This window comes from Piliocolobus tephrosceles, chromosome 13 (assembly GCF_002776525.5).
Source record: "Piliocolobus tephrosceles isolate RC106 chromosome 13, ASM277652v3, whole genome shotgun sequence".
Classification (NCBI taxonomy): domain Eukaryota; kingdom Metazoa; phylum Chordata; class Mammalia; order Primates; family Cercopithecidae; genus Piliocolobus; species Piliocolobus tephrosceles.
This window is the reverse complement of record NC_045446.1, coordinates 112,321,726-112,349,617: the sequence shown is the minus strand read 5'-3', so window position 1 is coordinate 112,349,617 and position 27,892 is coordinate 112,321,726. Positions and strand designations below refer to the sequence as shown.

General features: G+C 46.9%; 1 protein-coding gene and 1 non-coding gene across 3 annotated transcripts in view; one reads left to right on the top strand and one right to left on the bottom strand.

The window, feature by feature from the left end:
* Positions 1-27,892, bottom strand: part of UBASH3B (ubiquitin associated and SH3 domain containing B) — a 158,493-nt gene that overhangs the window by 85,173 nt on the left and 45,428 nt on the right. The gene's annotated exons all lie outside the window — the stretch shown is intronic.
* LOC111540386 lies at positions 1,305-1,408 on the top strand. Its single transcript, XR_002730970.1, has one exon. It is a non-coding gene; the product is annotated as a small nucleolar RNA U13 (small nucleolar RNA).

Sequence of the window (27,892 nt, the reverse complement as noted above, 5' to 3'; positions counted from 1 at the left end):
AGGTTCCGTGGTGTCGAGACGATAGCCTCGCTGTCCTTCTCTCCTGGTGCCCATCTCAGAGGCCTCCTCCTTGCTGGGCCTGGTGGTTCACTCCCCACGTGGGGACAGGCGGGCCCTGGAGAAGATGTCATTAAAGTGTAATTTTAGAAATGAAGGCATCTTGGGGATCATCTAGTCTCATCCCCTCCCTCAATTCATAGACAACTTCCTTCCTCTGAGCCTCTCCAGCGACCCTTAGAGAACGCAGGAAATTCACCACAGTAAGCGAAGACATGATGTCTTTATGACCAGGAGTTTGCAGTTCTAGCTAATTACAGCCAACACTGGCTCACTGCTGCGCTGTGATTTGGAGTCTTAAAGCTTCTGTGTGGCTCAGCACATGTGGTGGAAAAAAAAAAAAAAATGAAAGAACACTGCAACAGAAACTGGGGGAGCACTTGCAGGCACATGTGTGCAGCAGGAGTCCCCAGCAGGACGCGGCTTAAAATCAGACACACATGGCCCCGCCGGAGACTGCGGCTGCCAACTGAGGCTCAGAAGTTTTGAGAGGAAGAGCTGGAGGGGAGGAAAAAACCCAACAACTTGTTAACAATTAGCAATCGGAATCCTTTTTAAAAAATAAGTCCTGGGACCCGTAGACAAGAGGGAAGTATTTTGCTGAGAAATCATCAAAACAGCACTACTCTGAGCATCCCTTCTGCCAGAAAGCTCAAAACGGTTGATAAGTGTGAAATTACTTATTACTTTCCCGCATGGGAGTCAGGGTGGACAATATTGTCCCTCACTTACAGAGCAGGGAGACAAAGTCACAGCAAAGCTTCTGCTTTCCTTTATTTCACTGTGGAAGGAATAACTGGACTAGCTAGAAATCCCTCAACGAGTATGACTTTTATTTTTCAAAGACCTTGTTGATACAACCTAAAAGTGAAGGGGGAAACAGTAAGAATCTATGATCTCATTTGCTCACAGATGCATAAAGAAATGCTGGTGCCAGGCACAGTGGCTCACGCCTGTAATCTCAGCAGTTTCGGAGGACAAGGTGAGCAGATCACTTGAGGTCAGGAGTTCCAGACCAGCCTGGGAAATATGGTGAAACCCCATCTCTACTAAAAATACAAAAATTAGCCGGGCGTGGTAGCGGACACCTGTAATCCCAGCTACTCGGGAGGCTGAAGCAGGAAAATCACTTGAATCTGGGAGGCGGAGGCTGCAGCGAACCAAGACCGTGCCACTGCACTCTAGCCTGAGCGATAAAGCAATAACTCAGTATTTAAAAAAAAAAAGGAAAGAAATGCTGAACGGTGATCTTTTCATAGCTCATAAGCGTAATGACTGGGTGTTCTAGTGCGTGGTTGAGATGTGCCACCCTTGAACCTTGTTACGATGTCATTATATTACCCATCTGACATGAAAAGAAAAAACAGAAATGCTGGAAGGATACCCAAGAAACAAGTAAGAGTGGTTTCTTGTGGCAGGCGTGGGGACAACAGGGTGGATGAGCGCAGAGGGAAGGGCAAACGTGTGTGTAAACCTTCCTATCATTTTGTTATTTGAACCATGAGCATGTTTCCTATTAAATAAAATTAAGTACAAATATATTCTATAGAAAAATGAAACAAGGGGCCGGGTGCAGTGACTCATGCCTGTAATCTCAGCACTTTGGGAGGCTGAGGTGGTCGGATCATGAGGTCAGGAGTTCGAGACCAGCCTGGCCAACGTAGTGAAACCCTGCCTCTACTAAAGATACAAAAAATTGGCCAGGTGTGGTGGCACACAGCTATAATCCCAGCTACTTAGGAGGCCGAGGCAGGAGAATCGCTTGAACCCGGGAGGCGGAGGTTGCAGTGAGCCAAGATTGAGTCACTGCACTCCAGCCTGGGTGACAGGGCGAGACTCTGTCTCAAAAAAAAAAAAAAGAAAAAGATAAAGGAAAAAAAAAGAAAAATGAAACAAGCAATGGAGCCCCACTTTTCCTCCTGGGCAGGCTATGTTTGTGGGGAATCCAGTACAGCATGCTCCTCCAACACTGTCTAAAGATGAGCTATGGCAAGGGAGCATAATATCGCTACTGTACCTTCAGAACAATGGGGAGACCAGACACTGGAAGGGCTCTTCTCCGGGGTACCCTGAACGTCGTAGGCAGAATCAGCACCACAGTTTCCAAACCCTTGTCTCCTGACCACGGTTGATGCTGGGCCCTCTCTGAAATGGTAGATACCTTACACTCACATTTAATGAGGGTGAGGTACTCAAGTCACTGAGTTTATTTTTTTCTTCTTCTTCTTCTTTTTTTTGTTTATGGTACTATGTTCATCACAGCAACCAGAGTGATTTTATTAAAATCCAAATTTGAGGCTGGGTGTGGTGGCTCACGCCTGTAATCCCAACACTTTGGGAGGCTGAGGTAGATGGATCACATGAGGTCAGGAATTTGAGACTACTCTGGCCAACATGGTGAAACCCTGTCTCTACTAAAAATACAAAAATTAGCTGGGTGTGGTGACGGGTGCCTGTAATCCCAGCTACTTGGGAGGCTGAGGCAGGAGAATCAATTGAATGAGGGGGTGGGGGTGGGGGTGGGGGTGGGAGGATGGTGGGAGGTCACAGTGAGCCGAGATCGCACTCCAGCCTGGGGGAAAGAGCGAGACTCTGTCTCATCAATAAACAAATAAATAAAATAAAATAGAAATTTGAGTCTGTTCTTCAAACCCTCCTAGTGAGTCTCAAGTGCCTTTCCTCCAGGCAAAGTCCACATCCCTTGGCATGGTGCTTACGATTCTTAGGATCTCGGGATGGTGCTCACTGGACTCTCCCCTTCACCTCCCACTTCCTTTTCATGCAGCACATTCCCCACTTTCTGTCATTTCCTGCACATGCTGCGGTTGTTATGCCTCCATGGCCCTGTGTGTGCTGTTGCCTTTCTCTGGAATGCCATTCCCCTTTCCCCCATCTGGTGAATTGCTAATGACATTGTAAGATCAAATGCTACTACCTCCTCTAAGAAGCCAGCTCAGGCCTGGCCCAGCCCATCCATGGCACACAGCTGGCCTCTCCTCTGTGTCCCCACAGTCCTCTGATTGTTCCTCTATTACAGCATTTCCCATGTCAACAGCAACTGTACATGGCAGTAGTCTGTTTCCATGCCTGTCTCCCAGTAAACTGAACTCCTGCAAGGTGGGACCCTGGTGGTTGCCTCTGTGCCACAGTGGTGGACTCAGAACGTGATGTTTGCTAAACAACAGTGAAGCTAGCACTTACGCCGCAACTTCTATGTGCCTGCCCTGATTCTAAGCACTCCACACATAATAATTCATCTGCTCCTTGCCCAAACCTGAAGAAGGAGGTACCAGTGTCATCATGATCTTACCGATGAGTACACTGAGGCACAGTGACACCAATTACAAAGCTAGTAAGTGGCAAAGCCAGATACGGAATCCAGGAAGTCTGCCTCCAGAGCTTAGGCTCTTAACTCCTCTGTAATAATGTCTATCAATAGATGAATGAACGAAATAACCAGAAATCAAACTCCTATTCCTAAGGCAAAGGTCCTCCAGGTTCCAATTTCTAAAATCCTGAGAATAGCTGCCACACTGGGAATCTGGGATGAGGGCACCACCCACCAAAGTCCACATGAGCATTTCAACCCTGGGAGCTCCCAGTGACACAGAACCAGCTAGGACAAAAGAGCCCTGCTCTCAAGTTACTTTTACACGCTGACATAGTCTCACCCAGAAGCACTAGAAAATCCACTCAAAGTTTCCCATAGTCACCCCCAGGGCCACCCTGCCTCCTTCCTATTACAACGAAACTTGAGATTTTTGAGGTTTCTTCATGATGATCTAGCTCCAAAACACAATGCACATGGAAAGAGGAAAGGTTTACCACTAACTCTCTAAGCCAGCGGCCCGTGGTTTCTACCCTGGGCTCTTCGGGACTCTTTCTTGGAACTGGGCTGAAAGGTCTCTTGGGCCTGCCTGCCACTGTTGTCTGATGGGCCCAGATAACTGACAAGGATGGATGCTTTGAGACACTTGCCTGGGCCCTGCCTTTCCACCACCTTCTCCAAATCTGCTTAGAGCTGCTGGCAGGGAAGAACAGATGAATTTGGACTTTTGCTGGTTAGCAAAACAGGGTTTCTGCTAACAGAAGAACCCAACACCCCTGGGGCAACGGACAGATGGGAGAATGCATCTCCAAGGGAGATCACAGTGGAAATGAAATCAGGTTTGGAGACAAAGGCTTTAGGCTGGAGACTTGGCTCTACCATTCACTAACTTAGAGGCTTGGAATAGGTTATTTACCGTATTTGAGTCACATCTGCAAAAAAATAGGTTAACGGCTTCCTCATGTGTTGTGATGTACAAATGAAATATTATACACAAAAGGACTTTGTAATCTAAACAGTGGTTTCCAAGCCTGGTTAACTGTCAGATTTGCCAAAGGATTTTTTTTTTTTTTAATTACAGATTTCTGATCCTCTTAAGCCTACTGAATTAAAATTGCCAGGAGGAGCCCAGGAATCTGTATTTTCTGAAACTTTCTGGGAGTTTCTGAAGCATAACCACAACTCTAAAGCTCTGTGCAAAGGCTGGCCATATTATAGCCCTGTGGTAAAAGAAATACCAGGTCTGAATATTATGCTTAAAGGGTAACCCTAGAGCTGTCAGACTTGTATGTGAAGAATTTCTAAGAAATGTGACTTCCCTATGGATATTCAGAAAAGAAGCCCAATTCTCTACCAAGTTGGAGCTTAGAGACCAAAGAACTCAAGAAAGGCACTTTTCTCCTTGGATTATCTAGATGGTTCCCTCTGCCACTGAGCATTCTCCTAGACAAAGAACAGTCTCAAAATATCCAGAGACACACAGACATTTCCCATCTCTCTCAGTAGCTGGAAGAAGCAGGAGAACCAGAAACAAGATGTTGCAAGTTAGAAATGGACCCCTGCAGCAAAAGACAATCATCAAGTGTTTGAGACCAGTACTTGGGCTCCTGGAGTACAGAAGAGAACCAGGACACCTATCGGGAATTAGGATAGACAAAATGCATAAGTTAAAGTCTTGCAAAGCAAGGAAGCAAGAGAGTGTGAGGGCAGAGCTCTAGGTGCCACTGGGCCATCCATCAAGGGCAGCCTTCAGTTGGTCACTACCCTCGCCGTGCCTCTGTCTTCATCTGTAAAATGTGATATAACTTGTCTACTGCAGGAAGCTTTGTGAGCTTCAAACAAAATAACAGATGCAAAAGGTTGCAGGGCCCTGGGAGAGGGCAAATACCATGTGGTGTCTTTATTCTACAAAAGTATGATGACTAATGCATTATACCACAGATATGAACATTCTCCCAAGAATTAAAAAGTCCGTACAACTGGTTCATCCAATAAACAGTATCTTCTATGAATGTCATTCTTTGACTCCTCAAGAAAAAGAAGCCTCACTCTCCTAAGAGGCATCCCCAAAGAGCAGAGTGGCATGTTTCTAAATTTCACCCAACAGCAGTGAAATGCATTAACGGATTTGCCGATGAGCTACTAAGCCTAAGAGGTTATGTTAGGAGACTTGGAAAAGAAGGGTTAAAAGTGAGCAACCTCACTAGGGTAAAAAGGAAAGATCCTGGAAGGCTTTTGGAAACCACTAAGTAACAAATGTAGTTCCCACCTCCCACCCACGCACCACTGGAAATAACTTTAAATAATGCATCTGAGAATGTCTGCAGAACAGGCAGTCTGGATTAAGGACTTTCAAAGGGATGGTGTTTGAACAACGGTTCCTTCAGGGAAACCATCTTGAGAATTACTGAACTCTCAGGCAAGCTCACTCTGACAAATATCCTTAAGCAAGCTTTGAGCTAGAGCTGAAATCCTGGTATGGTAAATATCATCACATGGAAAAGCAATATATAGCAAAAAAGATTTAGTGGTCCTCCCAGCCACCACATTCCCACTCCCACCCCCCGTAGTGTTGTGGAAGATCTGCTTACTCTAAGTGAACAGAATTCCATAAGGAGTTTGGTTGGTCATTCAGAATCTGTTGTAGAAACTGACCTAGAGTCACTCATTCTTTTTTTTTTTTTTTTGAGACAGAGTCTTGCTCGGTCGCCCAGACTGGAGTCTGGGCGCAATCTCGGCTCACTGCAAGTTCCGCCACTCGGGTTCAAGCGATTCTACCGGTTCAGCCTTCTGAGTAGCTGGGACTACAGGCGCCTGCCACCACGCCCAACTAATTTTTTGTATTTTTAGTAGAGACGAGGTTTCACCCTGTTAGCCAGAATGGTCTCGATCTCCTGACCTCGTGATCCGCCCGCCTCAGCCTCCCAAAGTGCTGGGATTACAGGCGTGAGTCACTGCGCCTGGCCCAGTCATTCATTCTTTCAACAAATATAAAGTGAACATCTACTATGTGTCAGACATTTGTCTAGCCTTGGGGAGATAGCAGAGAAAAAAACATACAAAGATTTTTGACCTCCTGCAGTTTATATTCTACGGGAGAGGGCAGACAGTAAGTAAATACATGTGCCTTATAGTAAGTGTTTTGGAAAAAATAAGGCAGGGAAGGGTGGGAAGGGATTCCTATTTTGCATGGAAAGATGAGATAAAGGTAATGAAAGAGTCAGGGAGGGAGAGCGCTGTGGATCGCTGTGTAAAAGCCGAAGGCAGTGGCGTGTGTAGTGTATTAAAGGAACAAAGAACAGACCGTGTGGCTTCAGCTGAATGGGCAAGGAGGAGCCTGCTAGGAAACAGATTCAGAGAGGTAGCAAGGGAACACCCTACAGGCATGAAGGCTTTAGATTTAACTTTGTGATACAGAGAACGTTGGGGGCATTTCAAGCAGTGGAGTGATTCTATCTGCCTTACACTTTGAAAGGATCTCCAGCTATTCTGATGAGAAGGGACTATAGGAAAGCAAAAGCCAAAACAGGGAGACCAGGTTGGAGGCAGTTGCAATAATACAAGCAAGAGAGAATGCCAGGGATTTGGATCTGTGGAAGCAGCAAGGCTGACAGATTCACTGATGGACTGGATGAAGGAAAAAGTGAGGTGCTAAGGGTGACTCCAAGGGGTTAGAATGAACATCTGGAAGCAGGAGTTACCCTGCTTGCAGATGACAAGACTGGGAGGACCCATGTTTGAGATGCCTATTTGACAACCGTAGGAGATGTTGAGTACGGGGTCTGGAAAATGGGAAAGAGGACTGGGTGGGGGATGTAAGTGCAGGAGTTGTCAGCACATGGATAGTACATAAAGTCAGGAGTTTGAAGACTACAACGGGAGTGAGTTTAGACAAAGAAGAGAAGGGGTCCGTGGTTTTCAGCTGAGGGCTCTCCAACAGCTGAGGTGAGGAGATGAGGAAGCCAGCAAAGGAGATGGAGCAGAAGCAGGCACTGCAGTAGGAGGACCAAGAGAGAAGAAACTCCTAGAAGCCAGGAGTCTTTAAGGAAGCATCGAGAGAGGACTGATCGCCTGCATCCAATGCTGCTGATGGGGGAGGGAGTTGCTCACAATATATGGCAATACTGTGGCCATTAGTGACCTTGATGACCGCAGCTTTGGTGGGCAGCATGACAAACGTCTGATTGAAATAAGTTTAAAAGAAAAAAGGAGGACAGGAAGTGGAAACAGCCAGTATAGACAACTTGTTTGAGAAGTTCAAGAATCTGATTTAACACATTAGGTTTTGCAAGAAGAGAAATAGATGAAATGATCTTTCCAGCTACTAAGGCTGATTATCACTACCTTTGCTGGGAGGTGAATTGACCTATGTGATGGGATCCATGGATGCCTGGTTCTGATGAACTCATGGTGTGAACCACAGGTTTTTCCCTCTCAGAGCCTTATGTTAAAGAGGATGAAGGGGAAAGACAAGGAGAGAATAGTAAAAGAAAGGGACAAGAAAAATTGTAAGGAAGACTTTTAAAGAGTTTCAGGCCATGTTAAGTTTCCTAAACTATTTCTTTTCCATTGCAAACATCACTAACATAACCCCCAAATTTCCTGGTTAAATTTAGTACAGATGTAAAATTTTGAGCACTGGTGGACATGGGTATCTAAACCAATCATCTGATGAGGAAACCGAAGCTTAGAGAAGGAAACTGACTACTAAAAATACAAAAATTAGCCAGACGTGGTAGCGGGTGCCTGTAATCCCAGCTACTTAGGAGGCTAAGGCAGGAAAATTGCATGAACCCAGGAGGCGAAGGTTACAGTGAGCCAAGATGGCACCACTGCACTCCAGTCTGGGTGACAGAGTGAGGCTGGTAACAGAGTGAGACAGAAAAGAAAAGAAAAGAAAAGAAAAGAAAAGAAAGGAAGGAAGGAAGAAAGAAAAGGAAGGAAGGAAGGAGAAAAGAAAAGAAAGAGGGGAAGGGAGGGAGGGAGGGAAGGAAGGAAGGAAGGAAGGAAGGAAGGAAGGAAGGAAGGAAGGAAGGAAGGAAAGGGAAGGGAAAGAATGGAAAGAAAGAGAAAAGAAAGAAAAAAAGGAAGGAAGGAAGAAAGAAAAAAGAAAGAAAGAAAGAAAACTTGGGTGAGAAATCCACATACAGTTGAATTCATTCTCACCAGGCAAGGGCTGGCCTAGTGTCGTGGGGGTGGGGGACAGTAGGGGAAGGGAACAGGAAGTCATTTGCTGGTGGTTGACCAGGCCCCCTGTGACTTCTCAGAGTTGCAGAACTGCCACCAACAGTCACAGCAGTTCCTGGAGAACAACGAGAAACTTGGCGTCCGCCAGAAGGTACCTGTGGTGATATCACATGAGGTACAGCGATGGAAAATACACAGTCTCTAAGGGGCTGTTTCCCCCTTTGCTGAACGCAGGGTACCAGAGAAACTAATTATAGCCACTGAGGGCAACTCACATTTACAAGTATCCACGCTGCGTGCAGTGTTTCTTCCTCTGCTGATCTGTGGCCACAGCCACACCTAATGTATATAGTGGAGGCCACAGGATCCAGGCAGCCTGGGTGTGGCAAGGACGCCCTCCTTCCTCCCTACCCCTTCTTACTGCCAGGAAATCTCTCACGCTACGGCAGGTCTGCTATATTCTGATGCGATTATCTCCTGGGACTGTGGGGTAGGATCACTTCCCCAGGGGCAGAGAGGGAACCTGGCCCTTCCGCTATCGATTAGTCCAGGAAGTGGTAGTTCACAGGACAGGCAATGAGGATTCGGAAGGGAGGCCTTAGGTGGGATAAGAAGAGACAGCCTCCATGTCTCTGGGCCTTGCTTTCTTATGCTCGTACTCCCGGGAGTCTGGCAAAACTTGAGGACTTTTCTGGACTTTTCTGGAAGCTAGAGGACAGGGATCTCTGTCATACAGTGGTAGCTTTGAGGGAACCCCCTGAGAATGGGCTGATCCTAAACCTCGTCCTGATCCTGAGCTGCTGGTAAAGTCTTGTTCAGTTTGTTGCACCTTGGCCTCAGCTGTGCTATTAAATTAAGGCATCCATCTGTGTGACTGCTTGGACAGGATGGGAGAAGGGGAGATGAGGCTATAATCGCCATGATTCCATCTACCATCTCCAAATTATGAGGCTAGAAGAGCCATGGCCAACAGCTTCCACGGGGAGGAAAGGCAAGGCACTTTGTCTCTCTCTTCCTTCCAGCAAAGCCTTCCGGGGCTCCCCTCTTTAGCCTGGTCTGGTGTTCAAGATTCAGAAAACTGAACTGGACTCCTTAGACAGGAGTTTTACAGAAGTCGGTGATATTGTGGTTGCATTACCTGCCCTCAGGTGGAGAGAGGACAAGTCTGCAACCCAAACCTCCTCACAGAGCGGTGCAGACTGAAAGCTCTGAGCAAGGTCTCCCACAGGCAACCTTTCCTCAGGAGGTGAAAGGACATCCTGATGTTCCAAGCCTCTGGGTGGACAGCGATTCCCCACGCAAGAGGCCCCACAATGGATATTAGAGGGGCAGAGATGAAAAGCTAACTCACAGCCCATGTGTGTGTTTTGTGGAGGGAGGGACAAGGTAGAATCATCCTCTTTCGACTCCAATCTGACACAATTCCTCCATGTGACTTGGGAAATAGAAATAAAAAGTAACCCAGCCTGGGCAGCATGGCGAAACACCGTCTCTACTAAAAACACAAAAAATTAGCTGGGCATTGTGCTACATATCTGTAGTCCCAGAAACCTGGGAGGCTGAGGCAGAAAGACCATGTGAGCTCAGGAGGCTGGGGCTGCAGTGAGCCATGAATGAGCCACTGCACCCCAGTCTGGGCAACAGAGTGAGACCCTGTCTCAGAGCTCTCCTCTGCAGCTGAGATCCCCCTTCCTCTCGGGGTTCTCACCAGCCCCAGCTTGCTGCTACTACCATGCAGTTTTTCTGCCCCCACAGAGGGACACTACATCACGATCAGGAAATTCCACCTCCTCGTCCTCTCTCCACAGTCGCCACAGACTCTAATACTGGAAAGAGAGGGCTGAAACGGGGACAAGAAGGAAAGGAAGCATTTGAATCTCCTCTGTTTCTGGAGCATTTTCAAATGACAGGAAAATATAATTTTGCCTACAATTCAAGGGGTTGAACACCGTGACCCTCTAGTCCTAGCGGGAGGGGTGCTGCCTCCTTTAGCAAATAGTGGTAAAGCGAGGGGGCCACGGTGGAGGCTGCAGACCTCTCTCTTTGTGGTTTACAGAACCTGGCAATGGCTGGGAAGCCATATGTTGTGTTCTGAAACTCAAGCATAAACTTCTGCTGGATGTTTGGATTTTGGTTTTTTAATTATCCCCTGTTTTGAGAGACAAAAAAGGGGTGTGTGTCGATGTGTGCTTTGAAGGAGGTAGGGGAACAGATGGGTGGAGAGAATGGAAAGAGGAGGAGAGGAGCCGTCATTATTGGACTTTCGGGTCCGTGTTTCCCCAGCAGTTTCTGCTGTGTCTCTTTGGTGACAGATCGGGTCAATGGCCTTAAAAGATGATAGCTATGGCGAAGCTATAGCAGCCATGGAGGTTCTATTGATTCAGAAGCTTTCTGGATGGTCTCTGCCACAGCATATGCACCACTTCATTCTTAACAGACACTGACACAGCGCTAGAACTGTTTGGAAAAAGGCAACTTCCCCTTGACGGCAGCAATGCAAGGTCTGTCCAGACCATGAAATCCCACCTCAACCACCAATCAATAATAAGACACGACATTTCTTAAGTGTTATTTAAATGCTAAGCACTGTGTCAGCACTTAACATGTATCTCGGCCGGGTGTGGTGGCTCACACCTGTAATCTCAGCACTTTGGGAGGCCGAGGCGGGTGGATCACAAGGGTCAGGAAATTGAGACCATCCTGGCTAACACGGTGAAACCCCATCTCTACTAAAAATACAAAAAATTAGCCAGGTGTAGTGGTGGGCACCTATAGTCCCAACTACTCCTGTAGGCTGAGGCAGGAGAATGGCGTGAACCTGGGAGGCGGAGCTTGCAGTGAGCCGAGATTGCGCCACCGCACTCCAGCCTGGGCCACAGAGTGAGACTCCATCTCAAACAACAAATTTATTTCATTTAGTCTTCAGAACAACTCTATGATGTAGGTACTATAATTACACTCGCTTTACAGATGAGCAAAGGAGAAAGTAAATACTTTGTACAAGGTTATGCAGATAATGAGTGTGTCCCAGCCTCAGCCACAGGCTTGCCGGACACCTCCGTTCTTCAGCACCATCCTACCCTGCCTTCCCATCGTCAGCTGACATTGCTTCACTCGGTGCAAAGACAGAAGGAGGAAGCACATTGGTCAAGTGTTCAGGCTTAATTGTCACCATCATCAGTATCTTTAGTTTTACTGATGAGGAAACTGAGGGTCACAAGTTGTGAAGCAATCTGTCCAAAGTCACACGACCGTTAAGCAGCAGAACCAGGAGTCAGAGCCAGGACTGAGTTCAATCCTTCACTCTCTCCATTTTACCCCGCTGCCTCGGGGCCAAATACCTGGAAGAAGAGGTCTGCCTCTCACTTGCTTCAGGTTTTCCAGTGAAGGCAGAAGAGGAAATTCAGAAGGTGTTCTTCTTCAGTGTCCCCTAAATATGAGATTTTGGGAAAGGTTAGACCTTAAAGGCCAATAGCTAGCAATTTCAGGAAGGCAGATTTAGAGAGAATTTGGATGGCCTCATAAGGTGCTGGGCTCCCTAAGAACAGAGGAATTCAAGCACAGTCTTGATGACTGTGGCAACACTATAGACAGCAATTGTTGTTTTGGTTGTCCGGTATCTAAGCACTCTTCTTATTTCGGGAAATCCCAATATGAGTTCAGGGGGAGCCCCGCTGAAGAGGGTGATGGAGCAGACGTTCTCTCTTTCAGCTTCCTGACAGATGACGCCCAGGCATATGACTTAGACGAAGGCAATCAACTGCTCCCATTAAAGACTTTGGAACCTCAAGTGACCAAGAGTGGAGGGGTTGTGGCAAGTGTCCGCAGCAGTGTCCTTGGCTCCTGCCTGTTTCCAGAGTCTGACTATCCAGGACCCTGATCAGTTCTGTGAGCTACCTAAACTCCTTTCCTGCTTAAGTTATCCAGAGGTGGTTTCTAACCTGGATATAAACATCTGATGGAAGGCTGGACTGGATTAGGTCACAAAGCCAGCTGCATATCTGAATTACTGGTGGAGTGCAGTAAAAATACAGATTCTCATGTTCCCCAAGACCTACTAGATCAGAATTTTCAGGGGTGACCCTGAGTATTCATATTTTTTAAAGCTCCTCAGATGACTGACATGTGGCCAGATTTGGGAGTGGCTGAGATAAATAAACTTTAGGGCCCCCCAAATAAAATACTATGATTTTCAAGAAAACTCTTACCAAGAATTTGGCCACAGCTCTCAGAAAAATGCAAGATGCCTATAGTTTCTTTATAATTGCTAACATAAAGCTTATCTTTATGGACAAATCACGTACACTCCTAAGAGGCTAAAGTTATGATATATCTTCCATTTCCATAGGATATTCCTTCCAAGGGCTTTTGCATCTACAGATCTGTTATCACAACTGATGTAACTTCCCACCTTCCTCTGGTGGGTGAGATCCATGATTTCACGTGCATTTGTCTGATGCCGCAGAGTCAGTTGATCACACAGCTTTTTACCTCCCAAACCAAGGCCTCTCTTCATCGTGTAGCTGCTCCTGGGATCTACAGTGCACCTCCTGTGGTCCCTACAGGAGCTTCACCCCAGACGAGCCTCAACTCCTCTGTGTGAAAATGAGGAAACTAATACCAAGTGACTTTGTCTAATCTCGAGACATAAGAAAGACAAACACAGGCTGAGAGATTGAGAGACCAAGTTGTGGTCCTGAAGGCTCAGAAAGTAGGCCTTTCAGAGAAGAAAGATGTGGCCGGGTGCGGTGGCTCATACCTGTAATCCCAGCACTTTGGGAGGCCGAGGCGGACGGATGACCTGAGGTCAGGAGTTCGAGACCATCCTGGCCAACATGGTGCAACCTTATCTCTAGCCAGGCTTGGTGGCACATGCCCATAATCCCAGCTACTCGGGAGGCTGAGACAGGAGAATCGCTTGAACCCAGGGGGCTGAGGTTGCAGTGAGCCGAGATTGTGCCACTACACTGAAGTCTGGGCGACAGAGCGAGATCCATCTCAAAAACAAACAAACAAACAAACAAGCACCAGAGAAGAAAGATGAATGTCCAGTCAGCTTGCTGTGGGGCTCAGCTCAGAGATGTACCTCCCTGTACCACTATTGCTCACTCATCCAGGAGCAAAATCCCTACTTCTCCGGCAAACATAACTGCTGTTAAGAAGGTGCACTTGGTAGTGCATTTCTTTATAGTTTAGGGTGTTTCCTTTTGTTTTTGTAACACCATGGGTAGGAAGGTACCTGGGACACCCATAGGGTTCTTCTCTTGCCTCCCAGCTAGTCAGGACTGTTAGGTACTTTCTGGGGTAGAAATTCCCCTAGCTTCCCTTGGTGACCCTCGTGGTGCTCAACAAGGATGCAGAATGTGAGGGGAAAAGAGTGAGTACCAGTGGGACCCTGGCTTGTGCCTATTACTCAGGGCGTGGATGGAAGGAAGCATGAGAGCCCCTGGGTCCATTTGGGCTGCTGAGAAAGGCCCTCTCATGTGACATGGGTCCCCCACCAAGGAAGCATCCAAGTCCACCCAGGGCGTGTATATCTACCCAAGCAGCTCCTTAGGAAAGTCAGCAGACCTCCCACCTCCTCATGCTGGAGCTTCATGTCAGCTACCGCCCTCCAGAGGACTTTGAGGACAATCTGGCCATCTGGTATCTGTACAATCTGCATCCGTATAGTGCTCATAAACTTATCTTCCAGCTCGTTCAAAATGTACACAGCTGAATTCTACTGCTGACTTTGGCACTTGCTCCTGGTATCTGAGAAGAACAGATTCAATTAAAAAGGAAATAACAGATGCTGCAAATCACTCTCTCATTTTCAGAGAAGTTTTTTCCCCCCCAGTGCCCTGAATTACTTGATGATGAACAGCAATGCAGTTAAAAAAAAAAAAAATGCAGCTGGCATGACAACTTCCAACTTGGCTTCAAACCAAGGGGAAGCTGCGGGCTGTCCTTTCTAGATGGTCTTTATGCCCGGCACATTTCTTTGTTTGGTGTGGGTATTGTTGTGTAGAGAACTTGGCTGGAGGTAAAGGGATAGAAAAAAATGAACCCTGGGGTTCTTTTAGCTTTAAGATTCTTTGCTATTACTCACTTGTCCTCACAGTATCCTTGTGAGGGGTATATGTGGTCAGTGGGACATCGAAGGCAGGATTAGTATTCCCATTTTAGAGATGGAAAAACGAAGGCCCAAGGACAGCAGGTTATTTGCAAACTCCAGCAAAGGAAATTGGTTCTATCAGAAAACCTGGATTCTCCTTCCACATGCACCTGTGCCCATTACACAGCATGAGACAGTAATGAGGCCAAGGCCAGGCTGAAGTGCCTGGGGGCATGCTCAGGAGACATAGAGGCATACACGCACTCCTGGCACATGTCCTTGCAAGGCATTAAAGGCTGCCAGTGCCCGGCCTTCCTAGGCTCCATTCAGGCCTGCTTATCATATCCTGCCCTGTGCTCAGCTTCACTCTGCCTGAGTCTTGGGAGCCTCCCTGGGCCTCAGGAGTGACCATCTTGTTCTTGATGACTTGTGATGGGACCCACCTGGCTGGAGAGTGAGGCCAGAAAAATGGAAGGCAAGAGATGTGATCTAATTACCTCTCCTCTCTTTCCCTAAGCACTAAAATGATTACGAATTCCAAGGGTTGGACAAGAGATGGGGGACTCCCAAAAATATCTGTTACAGAGATTTTGGGAGCCTGGGACTGCAAGATTGGGAGCTCCCTTTGCCAGAGTGTAGAAAGAGGAAGGGTGGGGGCTCCCTTCTGGGGAATTAACTGAGGAGATCTGCTTGGACACTGAAGCACAAACTCAGGAGAGCCCAGGCTTCCTTCCATGAATCTCATTTCCAACAGTCCTCAGAGAACAGGGCTCCCACACTTCCTCACCCATTGACCTTGCTAGGACCTTATTTTCTGAATAAGAGTCAAGACCAATGTTTCATCTATGGCCTGTCAATGGAAAGGGATGATTTGAAAATTATGATTATCCCTGAAAATCCAGGGTATATGCCTCAATGTTCCCATGACTGCTCCACCATCTCCAGCCCCGCCACCCTGTCTCCAGGCCAAAGCCTACCCACCTGGGGTTCCTCACCTTATGGAACGAGAGTGCAAAAGCTCTAGGGAAGTGGAATGCAGCATAGGCTTTCTGTGTTCCCATTGCCTACCAATTCTACATGCCCCGTCCCCCTCCCCGATTCTCCCCAGCAGGCTCTTTTGGGGCAGCTTCCACCCCCTAAACCCTTCTACTTTGATGCCTTTATGTGCCCATTTTTGGCTATATCGGCATTAGCTATGATTTAACAAGATCACATGCTTCTGGAGGCAGAGGCTGAGGATACCACGACCAGATGGATGAATGTCTGACTTCTGGCTCTGCCACTTTTCAGGTGGGGGAGATCATGTCTGGTGTTTAATGTCCCTGAGCCTTCTTTTCGAAAAATGGGATGAGACTGGACCTGCCTTGCAGGGTGGTTGTGATGATACAGAGATGATGTGTGCAAAGGGCAGCACAATGCCTGGCATGTAGTAAGTGTGCACAACACTGGTGGCCCCACCATCTCTCCAACCACTAGCCCACTCTGGGACTTGCTCTTTCTCCTCCTCCTAAATGCTTTTCCTAAACTGCATTTACCTCTGTCTTCTAACTTTACTTCTGTTGGCCTTATCTTTCTTCTGTTGTGAGAACCTGGGAGCCAGACCATGTTGTTTATTATGATTATCTTAAATCCATGACTGAGAATGCTTTTTTTTTTTTTTTTTGGAGACAGAGTCTCACTCTGTCACCCAGGCTGGAGTGCAGTGGTGTGACCTCGGCTCACTGCAGCCTCTGCCTCCTGGGTTCAAGCAATTCTCCTGCCTCAGCCTTCCAAGTAGCTAGGATTATAGGTGCCCGCCACCATGCCTGGTTAATTTTTGTAATTTTAGTAGAGACGGGTTTCACCATGTTGGCCAGGCAGTCTTGAACCCCTGGCCTCAAGGGGTCTGCCTGCCTCAGCCTCCCAAAGTGCTGGGATTAGAGGCGTGACCCAGAGCCCCTGGCCTCGAGAATGCTCTTTTGATCTAGGCAAATGAATGAGCTAACAAATGAACAAACATATAAACTAAAAACAGGTTAGAGCTCTAGTTTCTGAGACTGTGTGATAATCTCTTCCAGATCTCTAGGAGGAAAGGCTAGGTGGGGACTCAAATTCCTCCCTTGCAAAAGCCTTAGATTAGATAATTCCACCCAGGATGTCAGCAATGCTTGATGACTTGGAACATTTCTGCTGATTGTAGGCCTACACCCAGAAAGAGTTAACCAGCAGCTGCTGGGTTTATTTTCATTCTCCTTAATAAGGGAATCAAAGCAGCAGGACACAAACACACTGAATCTCTAATCACTCCAACACCCACACATGTTCCCCATCCCCTTCTGATTTAGTAAAGTCAAAGCTCGCTTACCACGCAATACACTTGACTGGCTTCTACAGTGGCTCACTTGTAAGTGATGAAATCTCAGCTTTTTCCCCAAACCTTTATTCCTGAAAGCCCATCATCACCAAATTCTTCCTCTAGAATAGATATTGGTATTGCCCTCTTGCTGCAGGCTCTTTTACAGCGTAGACATGAAAGTGGGGCTGGGGATGGGAAAATGAAGACTTGTAAGTCTCTAATAACATAGTTTGTTTTGAGACAGGGTCTCGCCTCGCTCTGTCACCCAGGATGGAGTGCAGTGGTGTGATCATGGCTCACTGCAGCCTTGCCAGGCTCAAGTGAGTCACCCATCTCAGTCTCCCGCATAGCTGGGACCACAGGCATGTGCCACCACACCCAGCTAATTTTTGTATTTTTTTGTAGAGACAGTGTTTCACCATGTTGCCCAGGCTGGTCTCGAACTCCTGGGCTCAAGCCATCTGCCAGCCTCAGCCTCCCAAAGTGCTAGGGCTACAGGCATGCACTACCGTACCTGGCCGTGAATGAGTTTATCATGTTTAAGTTGACTGGGTTCTACATTAAGGGGAGGTGATGGGAAATGACCATGTACTGAACACTGGCTAGATACATTATATACATGTTCTCATTTCTCGATAACTATGACAGAGGATTATTATTATACCCTTTCGGCTGGTGAGAAAAATTGAAACCTAAAATCGAAACTTGCCCCATATTACATGGCTCCTGGAAGTCAGAGCCAAGACTCATGCCAACATCAAACTTAGAGATGCGTGACTCCAAAACCTGCGTGAATCTTTCTGAGGGATACAAGTGAATGGTGCTATTTGGCAATAAAACTTTTGGGAAGAATGAATGAATAAATAAGTCACCAAAAGCCAAACAAGAAGGCCGGGCACAGTGACTCACACCTGTAATCCCAGCACTTTGGGAGGCCAAGGTGGGCAGATCACTTGAGGTCAGGAGTTCAAGACCAGCCTGGCCAACATGGTGAAACCCTGTCTCTACTAATACAAAAAAAATTAGCTGAGTGTGGTGGTACACGCCTGTAATCCCAGCTACTCGGGAGGCTGAGGCAGGAGAATCGCTTGAACTCAGGAGGCAGAGGTTGCAGTGAGTCGAGACTGCACCATTGCACTCCAGCCTGGGTGACAAGAGTGAAACTCTGTCTCAAAAAAAAAAAAAAAGCCACAAAGTCCAAAATGACTTAGCAAAACTTCTTGGAGAACAGTCAGCATCTCACCTCTGAGGACCAATTCCTCCTAGCCTCTCTGCTCTAGGATGTTCAAGATGGTGAGAACCTGCTCTTAATTCCTTTCCTTTGGACACTGAGTCTCCAAAGAGTAAGTGGCTTGGAACTAAAGCCCAGTTTTCAGATTTCTGGCTCAGTGTGTTTCTACTAGTATTATGATGTCAGGAGAAGAGATGGCCAAAGAAGAACTCTATCGTAGTATTCAGGCATCATAAATTATGTATTAGAGGCCAGGTGCAGTGGGTTCATGCCTGTAATCCCAGCACTTTGGGAAGCCAAGGCAGATGGGTCATCTGAGGTCAGGAGTTCGAGACCAGCCTGGCCAATATGGTGAAACCCCATCTCTACCAAAAATGCAAAAATTAGCCGGGTGTGATGGCGCGCACCTGTAATCCCAGCTACTTGGGGCTGTGGCAGAAGAACCGCTTGAACCCGGGAGGCGGAGGTCGCAGTGAGCCGGGATTGTGCAACTGCACTCCAGCCTGGGTGACAGAGCAAGACTCCGTCTCAAAAAAACAAAACAAAACATAAGATTAGCTGTTTATTGCTACTGGAAGAGACAAATGAGACAATAGCCTTTAACCTGAGATTTAGGATGCTTATTCATTCAGCAAATATATATTTACCAGGCACTGTGCTTAGTAATGACAAAAAATAAAAAATAAAAAGATAAGCTGTCAGAAACCTCACAGCTTAGTGAGAAAAAAAGCCTCATTCAAATAATTGTCTTTTATCACGGCAAGTGCTAAGCAAAGTACAAACAAGGTGCCTGGGCAGCCCAGAGGAGGGAGAGGCAAATTCGTTCTCTTGTAAGGAGCAGAAGAGGCACCACGCGCAGAAGGCACACACTAGGAAAAGGTTACCACTCCCCGTCAGAAGCAAGAGGAAAACACTGGAAAAGCCTGCAGAGTAGGGTTGTAGCCTGTTTTTCTAGGACAGGAGAGTGACATTTGCCTAATGACTTCCAAGAAAGTAAGTAGGTCAGCTGGTCCCAGATATTTGGATTTTATGGACCAATGTTCTTTGAAAAACAGGGGTCTGTGGGGTAGGTGGGGGTGGATCGTGTGGATTTAATGTTCAATTTTCTCCAGCAAAAATCTGCATCTGAAATCCCCATGATCAATTACCACCAACAGTTCATAAAAGTAAGAACGTTTTAATACAAAAAAAGTAGAAAGGGTACCCTCTCAGAATAAAAGACACTTCCTTCTAAGGAAGATCATCCAGCAATTTCCACTGGCATTCTTTTTGACTTGACTCATTTCATTGTGGACTAATGACAATATTGACAGAATTTAGGTCCAAAGTCGGGACTGAGAAGAATGTAGCCCATTAACCTAGATAGATTTAGAGACAGACAATTTTCTTTTACCTATAATGGTGCCATCTTCTGCCATATAAACATGATAATCTACAGAAATGTGCAGCTGAAATTCTCCATCTTATATTCCCTTTTCCATATGTGATTGCATACGTATATGTTACTTCTTGGTACTCCCAGCCAAGGATTTCTATAACTCTCCATCTACATAGTTCCTCTAAAAGCCTACAAGTCCACTCCTTGTTAGATTCCAGCATCAGGAGATCAGCAAGCCTCAAACTCATCATTCTAAACGCTATCCTTGAGCCCTTCCACAGAAACACTCAGAAAATCAGCAACTCCCAAAAAGAATCTCGTATCTAGGGTACTGGAATAAAATGCAGAATGTACACTCTCTAGCTTAACAACACAAGTTGTTAGCAACAAAGCCATTTCTCCAGACCTTTATGGGAGGAACTTCCCCACAGATGGCCAGATGTGCAAACAAGACCTTTGAGGGCCTTTCAGAGCTCGGATTATAGAAGCCAGCAAAGGTATATAGCAATGGAGAGGGATTCTTCCATATAAGACACACTTTCTAAAGTCCCAGGCCCTAGATCTGAATCCAGGGGTGGCACTAAGAATTAGAGTTCTGTGGCACATGCCTGTAATCCCAGCTACTTGGGAGGTTGAGGCAGTAGAATTGTTTGAACCCAGGAGGCGGAGGTTGCAGTGAGCTGAGATCATGCCACTGCACTCTAGTCTGGGCAACAAGAATGAAATTCCATCTCAAAAAAAAACAAGGAAAAAAACAATTAGAGCTTTGGCAAATAAAGAAGGAATGTTTTTGGCTTCTCTCTTCATGATGAACATTTTGACCCCTTCAGAATGGGCATGAGGTGGCCTGACAGCTGGACCTAGGCAGCCCCCACGTGTGTCCCAGTGCCTCCGTGTGACTTGTGGAGTGGACGCCACACCTGTGATCACAGGAGTCGAGCCTGCTCAACGGCTTTCCTCACAAAAGAAGGGCATCAGGCCCTGCAGATTGAGTTAGTCAGAGCAAGGGTGCAACGAAGTCCTGTGATAACGTTGAACGAAGATGGGAGGTCAGAAAGAATCCATTGGCAATCATTTTCTTTCTACTCTCAAAGCCCCCCAGCCTCCCTGTTAACTACGTGAGGTGGTAGATGGCAATGGATGCCCCCATGAGTTGGTGAGATTTAAGGTCCCTGGTGAGGAAGCCCTGGAGCCACAAGCACATTTGTGACGGTAGCTCCTGGGGAAATAGTCCTCCTTCATTAGGGCTAGGGGCCAGGCCTTGCTTCAACAATTTCTGTGAGACACCGTCATGGTGTGTAAAGGGAAGGCTGGCCCTCAAGCAATGGGTGGTGGGCTCTTGGATTGACTGTCAGTAATGGAGGGATTTTAGATTCTTTTTATTTTTTTCATTTTATTTATTTATTTATTTATTTTTGAGACGGAGTCTCGCTCAGTCGCCCAGGCTGGAGTGCAGTGGCGCGATCTCGGCTCACTGCAAGCTCCGCCTCCTGGATTCACGCCATTCTCCTGCCTCAGCTTCCCAAGTACCTGGGACTACAGGTGCCCACCGCCACGCCTGGCTAATTTTTTGCATTTTTAATAGAGATGGAGTTTCACTGTGTTAGCCAGGATGGTCTCGATCTCCTGACCTCATGATCCACCCGCCTCGGCCTCCCAAAGTGCTGGGATTACAGGAGTGAGCCACCGCGCCCGGCCTCATTTTTACTTTTATTTTTTGAGACAGAGTCTGGCTCTTGCCCAGGCTGGAGGGCAGTGGCGCGATCTCGACTCACTGCAACCTCTGCCTCCCAGGGTCAAGCAATTCTCCTGCCTCAGCCTCCTGAGTAGCTGGGATTACAGGCATGCGCCACCATGCCCAGCTAATTTTTGCATTTTTAGTAGAGATGGTTGGTTTTCACCATGTTGGCCAGACTGGTCTCGAATTCCTCACCTCAAATGATCCGTATGCCTCAGCCTCCCAAAGTGCTGGGATTACAGGTGTGAGTCACCACGCCCAGCAGGGATTTTAGATTTAGCTGCAACCTCAAAGCCACTTCCCTCCAGGACTCATGAGTCTTGCTGGCAGCTAGGAGGGCAAACTGTCCACGGGGATAGTTTCTCTCCATGCAGAGCCAAGGCCCAAACACAGTAGTTTGGCCAGGTTATTGCCTGCTCCCTCCCACAGTTACAGTAACTAGGCTTAGAGCCTTAAAACAAATCCTTCTTTAACCACAGGTCTTTTTATCAGAGTGACCTTCTTTTCTTCTAACCCCCCAAATAAAGAAAATATAAGACAGTTGCCTATTTTCACCCAAAGCCACTTCGAGAAAGTGTAACCCTTAAAGAAACCCCATAATAAAGTTTCCTATTAAAAAAAAAAAAAGGTTGATGGGGCGCGGTGGTCATGCCTGTAATCCCAGCAGTTTGGGAGGCCGAGGCGGGCAGATCACTTGAAGTCAGGAGTTCGAGAGCGGCCTGGCCAACGTGGTGAAACCCTGTCTCTACTAAAAATACAAAAATTAGCCAGGCGTGGTGGTGCATGCCTATAGTCCCAGCTACTCGGGAGGCTGAGGCAGGAGAATCGCTTGAACCTGGGAGGCGGAGGTTGCAGTGAGCTGAGATCGCGCCACTACACTCCAGCCTAGACGACAGAGTGAGGCTCAGTCTCAAAAACAAAAAGAAAAAAAATGTTTCCAGAGACACCCATCTGTAACCTCTCTGAGGAAAGCGGCCTCTCTAATATGCCACCAACCCAACACTCAGGGAATTCTCTGCAGTTGAAGCCCTTTGGTTCCCCCATGCTCAGGTGCCCCTGGAAACTACTTTCCTACTCAAGGCTGACCCGTGTAGCCTTTCGTAAGGCCATCTTCAACAGAAAGAGCAGAGTGTGTTTTCAATGCTGAGAAATGTGACCTTCTTCCAGCCACCTTCTCAGAGGAAGACCGAAGAGGTTGTGATTCAGACACTCCATATGACACCAAGTTAGACTGTTCAACTGGCAGGTTTCAAGCCCAGGACTCAGCCCATAAATAAAAGGTCACTCAGCTTTCGTTCCTGTAAGTTCCCCACTCAGCTTACAAAGCACTTGCTGCCTTTGGCAACACTCGGCTTTGGTCTACAAAAGCCCCACGGCCGCAGGCACCCTGAGTAAGTTAGGTTGGTTTCCGAGTCCAAGTGAGTCATCTTTGAGGCCTTGGCTATTAGCACATTGGAGACAGTGTCCCCCAAGTTAAGAGATCTTGTCCACCAAGATAGGGAAGGACAGCCCGTCCAATGCCTGCAGGTCCCATTCCAAGAATTCCAGGTCCCTAGAGTGTATATCCCCGGGCTTATGCCATCACTAGTCTCTCTTCTACCCTAGAAAAATGCTCGTCTCTCTTCTACCCTAGAGAAATGCCTCTTTCCACTAACCACTGAACTAACACCAGGGCGCCACGTTCTCTTGCTTTTAGAATCCAGTCGTTTCTTGTGTCATGGGACGTGAGATGCTTGTCTTCAAAAAACAAGGAGCTTTAAGTACAATAAAACAATACATTATATTTATGCCAAGAACTTTGTGTTTAACCCTTGAGTCTCAGACAATCCCACTTATTCACCATGTCTAAAAGTTTCTATTTCAGATGTGATCTAAACTTCTTTTTCAAATCAATAAACTGCCCAAGTTTCTAAACCTAATCTATGACTTGCAGGCATGTTTCCCCATATTTCCAAGGGAATAAGCATCATTTGACACTATTTATTTTGAAAAGGGCTGGGGGGAAGAAACAAGAAACAATATATTTCTTTTTTTTTTTTTTTTTTGAGACGGAGTCTCGCTCTGTCGCCCAGGCTGGAGTGCAGTGGCCAGATCTCAGCTCACTGCAAGCTCCGCCTCCCGGGTTTACGCCATTCTCCTGCCTCAGCCTCCTGAGTAGCTGGGACTACAGGCGCCCGCCACCTCGCCCGGCTAGTTTTTTGTATTTTTTAGTAGAGACGGGGTTTCACCGGTTAGCCAGGATGGTCTTGATCTCCTGACCTCGTGATCCGCCCGTCTCGGCCTCCCAAAGTGCTGGGATTACAGGCTTGAGCCACCGCGCCCGGCCAAGAAACAATATATTTCTTTTTTTTTCTTTTCTTTTCTTTCTTTTCTTTCTTTTTTTTTGAGACAGAGTCTTGCTCTGTCGCCCAGGCTGGAGTGCCGTGGCACAATCTCGGCTCACTGCAACCTCCGCCTTCTGGGTTCAAGTGATTCTCTTGCCTCAGGCTCCCGAGTAGCTGGGATTACAGGTGCCTACCACCATGCCCAGCTAATTTTTTGTATTTTTAGTAGAGACGGGGTTTCACGGTGTTAGCCAGGATGGTCTCAATCTCCTGACCTCGTGATCCGCCCGCCTCGGCCTTCCAAAGTGCTGGGATTTACAGGCATGAGCCACTGTGCCTGGTCAAAAAAAGAAATATTTCAAGGAAGTATGTGGCACGTCTGCAACCAACCCAGTTCAAAAAACATCTACTAAGTACCTGCTGTGGGCGAGGCTTGGGAGAAAGAGGAAAGAGGACAGTCCAAAAGGAACCAGATACAGCACTGATTTCAGGGAGTGTCCGATTTGTTTATAGAATGAGTGAATATATGAGAAAACAAATGATGAGTGAATGCAGAATCAGGATTAGTAGTAAGTTTTATAGCAATTCCGCTCCTTCATTTAATGGTATTAGTATAATTCAAAGATGATTGAGGAGAATATACATTTTTCCTGAGTTAAATATCTGGCCAGGCACGGTGACTCACGCCTGTAATCCCAGCACTTTGGGAGGCCGAGGCGGGTGGATCACCTGACGTCAGGAGTTAGAGACCAGCCTGGTTAACGTGGTGAAACCCTGTCTCTACTAAAAATACAAAAATTTGCCAGGTGTGGTAGCATGCTCCTGTAATCCCAGCTCCTCGGGAGGCTGAAGGAGGAGAATCGCTTGAACCCAGAAGGCGGAGGCAAAGGTTGCGGTGAGCTGAGATCGCACCATTGCACTCCAGCCTGGGAGACAAGAGTGAAACTCCATCTCAAAAAAAACAAAAAACAAAAAAGAAAATCTGGTGATTTTTTTTTTCCTGCTGCCTACTGTTTCATCTGTTCCCCGAAATCCCAAACACATTTCTTGCAACCTAGCGTTCTCTGAAATCTCTAATCTGACCTTGAACGATGAAGGCAAGGGATCTCCATGCTTTGTAGGGGTAGGGTCCTCTCTGCCCTCCTTTAAGTACTTGGAAAAGATCTTTATTTTAGAGTCCTCTCTCCATGCTGATGTCATTAGTATTCTGGATGAAATGTTTCCTTGCACGTAACTATGTTGGACTTGGATTCATTACTAAAGCAAATAATTCGGTTTTCCTAGGGAACAAATGCTACTTTTCCTCAGGGGCTGTTTGCTGACCATCCCTCTTGGTTAAGCATATGCTACATTACTTGGAAGCCACACGTTAGAACTAAGGGAGACATAGAGAAGTAAAGAACACAGCATCTGTCATCAAAGAAACTGTCATCTTCACTGGGAATGAAGGTTGAAACGTGGCATTACAGCTGGGCATGATGGTTCCTGCTTGTAATCCCAGCATTTTGGGAGGCCGAGGCAGGAAGATCATGTAAGCCCAGGAGTTTGAGGCTGCGGTGAGCATGATTGTGCCACTACACGCCAGTCTGGGTGACAGAGCAAGATACAGTTTATTGGAAACAAATAAACAAACGTGGCAGTACAAGGGCTCAGAAGGGAAGACGCTAATATATTCACTCAGAGTTCAGAAAAGGCAGATGGTTTGCTTTGGGAAGAAGTTGTCAGGAGAGGTTTTCAGACCAAAGCAAGGACATCTTGAGGGGAGAGTCCAAAGGAAAGAATTAATCCTATTTTCAGCTCTCTATCCCTGAATATCCTTAGCTCCTCCAAGCAGCAGTGGGCTAGCAAGTGATGCTACAGGACCGTATGCCAATGCAAGCGAGGACCCTGTGACCTTCAGCAGACCTCTGCGTCACTGTGGAGCTTTGAGATGAGTGTTAGAAGGAAGAACAAGCTCATTCTGAAAAGTACACAGATGTTGGAAACTCTGAGTATTGCCCAAAAAGAAGCTTGAAAGGCTCCCATCCCCACTGGGTGACCAGCAGAACCTGCCACTGCAAGAGCCTCGTTCTCATTAATAAGAGTTCATTTTATTATTTCCATGCTATGTAATTTCTCCCACTGCCTTTTAGACTGGAACATTCAACTTTTCGCACTACATGTTAATTGCCCTGGGGGATTCAGGCTACAATGCACAATAAGAAGACCCAATTAGAACATTTCCCACTGTCTTTTTGTTTCTTTGTAATCCAAAATCAATCCATAGCGTCTTTAAATCCTCACAAGAAATGACTAGGTTTATTAACGTCTCGGACAAAGAAGCCAAGAAATTCAAAGCAGATGGAGCAGAATCACACAAATCACACAACCATGCAAATTAGTAGCAGCCCATGAGCTTGACAGGGTCAGAATGCCAGGGGTTGGGAATTTTTAATATGAAACAGAAAATATATCCCATAACACTAATGTTCTTTTTGTGATGAAACATGATGATTCTGGTTTAATGTGGAGCAGGGTGTCTTCACGAGCTCTGAGAAAACACAGGCTTCCCAGTGCTCGTCCACATAGCACATCCCTGTCTGGGACAGTTTACTGTTCACCCTGCGTGAAGTAGCCTCTCACCTGTCAGAAACACAGTTCCTCTACAAATTGTATCCCCTACTGTTAACATCAAGATCCGAAGTAGGCCAGGTGCAGTGGCTCACGCCTATTAATTCCAGTGCTTTCGGAGGCCGAGGAAGATGGATCACCTGAGGCCAGGAGTTCAAGACCAGCCTGACCAACATGGTGAAACCCCATCTCTACTAAAAATACAAAAGTTAGCTGGGTGTGGTGGTGGGCACCTCTAATCCCAGCTACTCGGGAGGCTGAGGCAGGAGAATTATTTGAACCCGGGACGTGGAGGGTGCAGTGAGCCGGGATCATACCACTGCATTCCAGACTAGGTGACAGAGCAACACTCCATCTCAAAAAAAAAAAAAAAAAAAAGATCAGAAGTAAACTATGAGAGTGAGTAAGATGAACATATGAACATTTACATTGAAAAATATGGAGGCCGGGCACGGTGGCTCAAGCCTGTAATCCCAGCACTTTGGGAGGCCGAGACGGGTGGATCACGAGGTCAGGAGATCAAGACCATCCTGGCTAACATGGTGAAACCCCATCTCTACTAAAAATACAAAAAACTAGCCTGGCGAGATGGCAGGCGCCTGTAGTCCCAGCTACTCCGGAGGCTGAGGCAGGAGAATGGCATAAAATCTGGGAGGCGGAGCTTGCAGTGAGCTGAGATCTGGCCACTGCACTCCAGCCCCGGTGACAGAGCCAGACTCCGTCTCAAAAAAAAAAAAAAATGAAAAATATGGAAAAAAGATGTAATGGTGTTTGGAAAAGAAATGTTAACTTTATCCACTAAACAAATCCCAAACTTGGGAAACGAATTTAAAAACTGCACTCACCATATGTAACTCTGGTCAGGGCCTAAACAAAGGAGGAGACAAAGCCTACGATGTCAGCCCATCTCATTCAGCACTGGGGACTTTGTGACTTTGTGCTAGTTTAAAGTGTTGAGGAATTGGATCTCTACCTAATCATAAGAGACTGACCTCTTCCTCACTCCAGCAGCAAGGCTGTTCCCGGGGGAATGATGGTTACCTCAGTTTCTCTTGGCCTCTCAGATGTGCAGCATGCTGCGTCTCCCCTAGTACCCACACATGATGCCTCATGCTGCACACCTACCCACTGAATGGGGCCAAGTGAATAAAGCACCAATAACAACACTGCCTCTGGTTCCACTGCTGAGCTCTGGGTACCATTGTCAAAGCTAAACAATAATATTTACATAAAGCTTAATAGACTACAAGACATCGAAAAATCAGTCATCTGGGGTGGGCATGGTGACTCATGCCTGTAGTCCCAGCACTTTGGGAGGCCAAGGCAGGTGGATTACTTGAGCTCAGGAGTTCAAGAACAGCCGGGGCAACATGGCGAAATCATGTCTCTACAAAAAAATACAAAAATTATCTGGCTGTCATGGCGTTTGCCTGTAGTCCTAACTACTCAGGAGGCTGACGTGGGAGGATTGCTTGAGCCCTGGAGATGGAGGTTGCAGTGACCAGAGATTGCACCACTGCACTACAGCCTGGGTGACAGAGGGAGACCCTGTTTCAGAAAAAGGAAGGAAGGAAGGAAGGAAGGAAGGAAGGAAGGAAGGAAGGAAG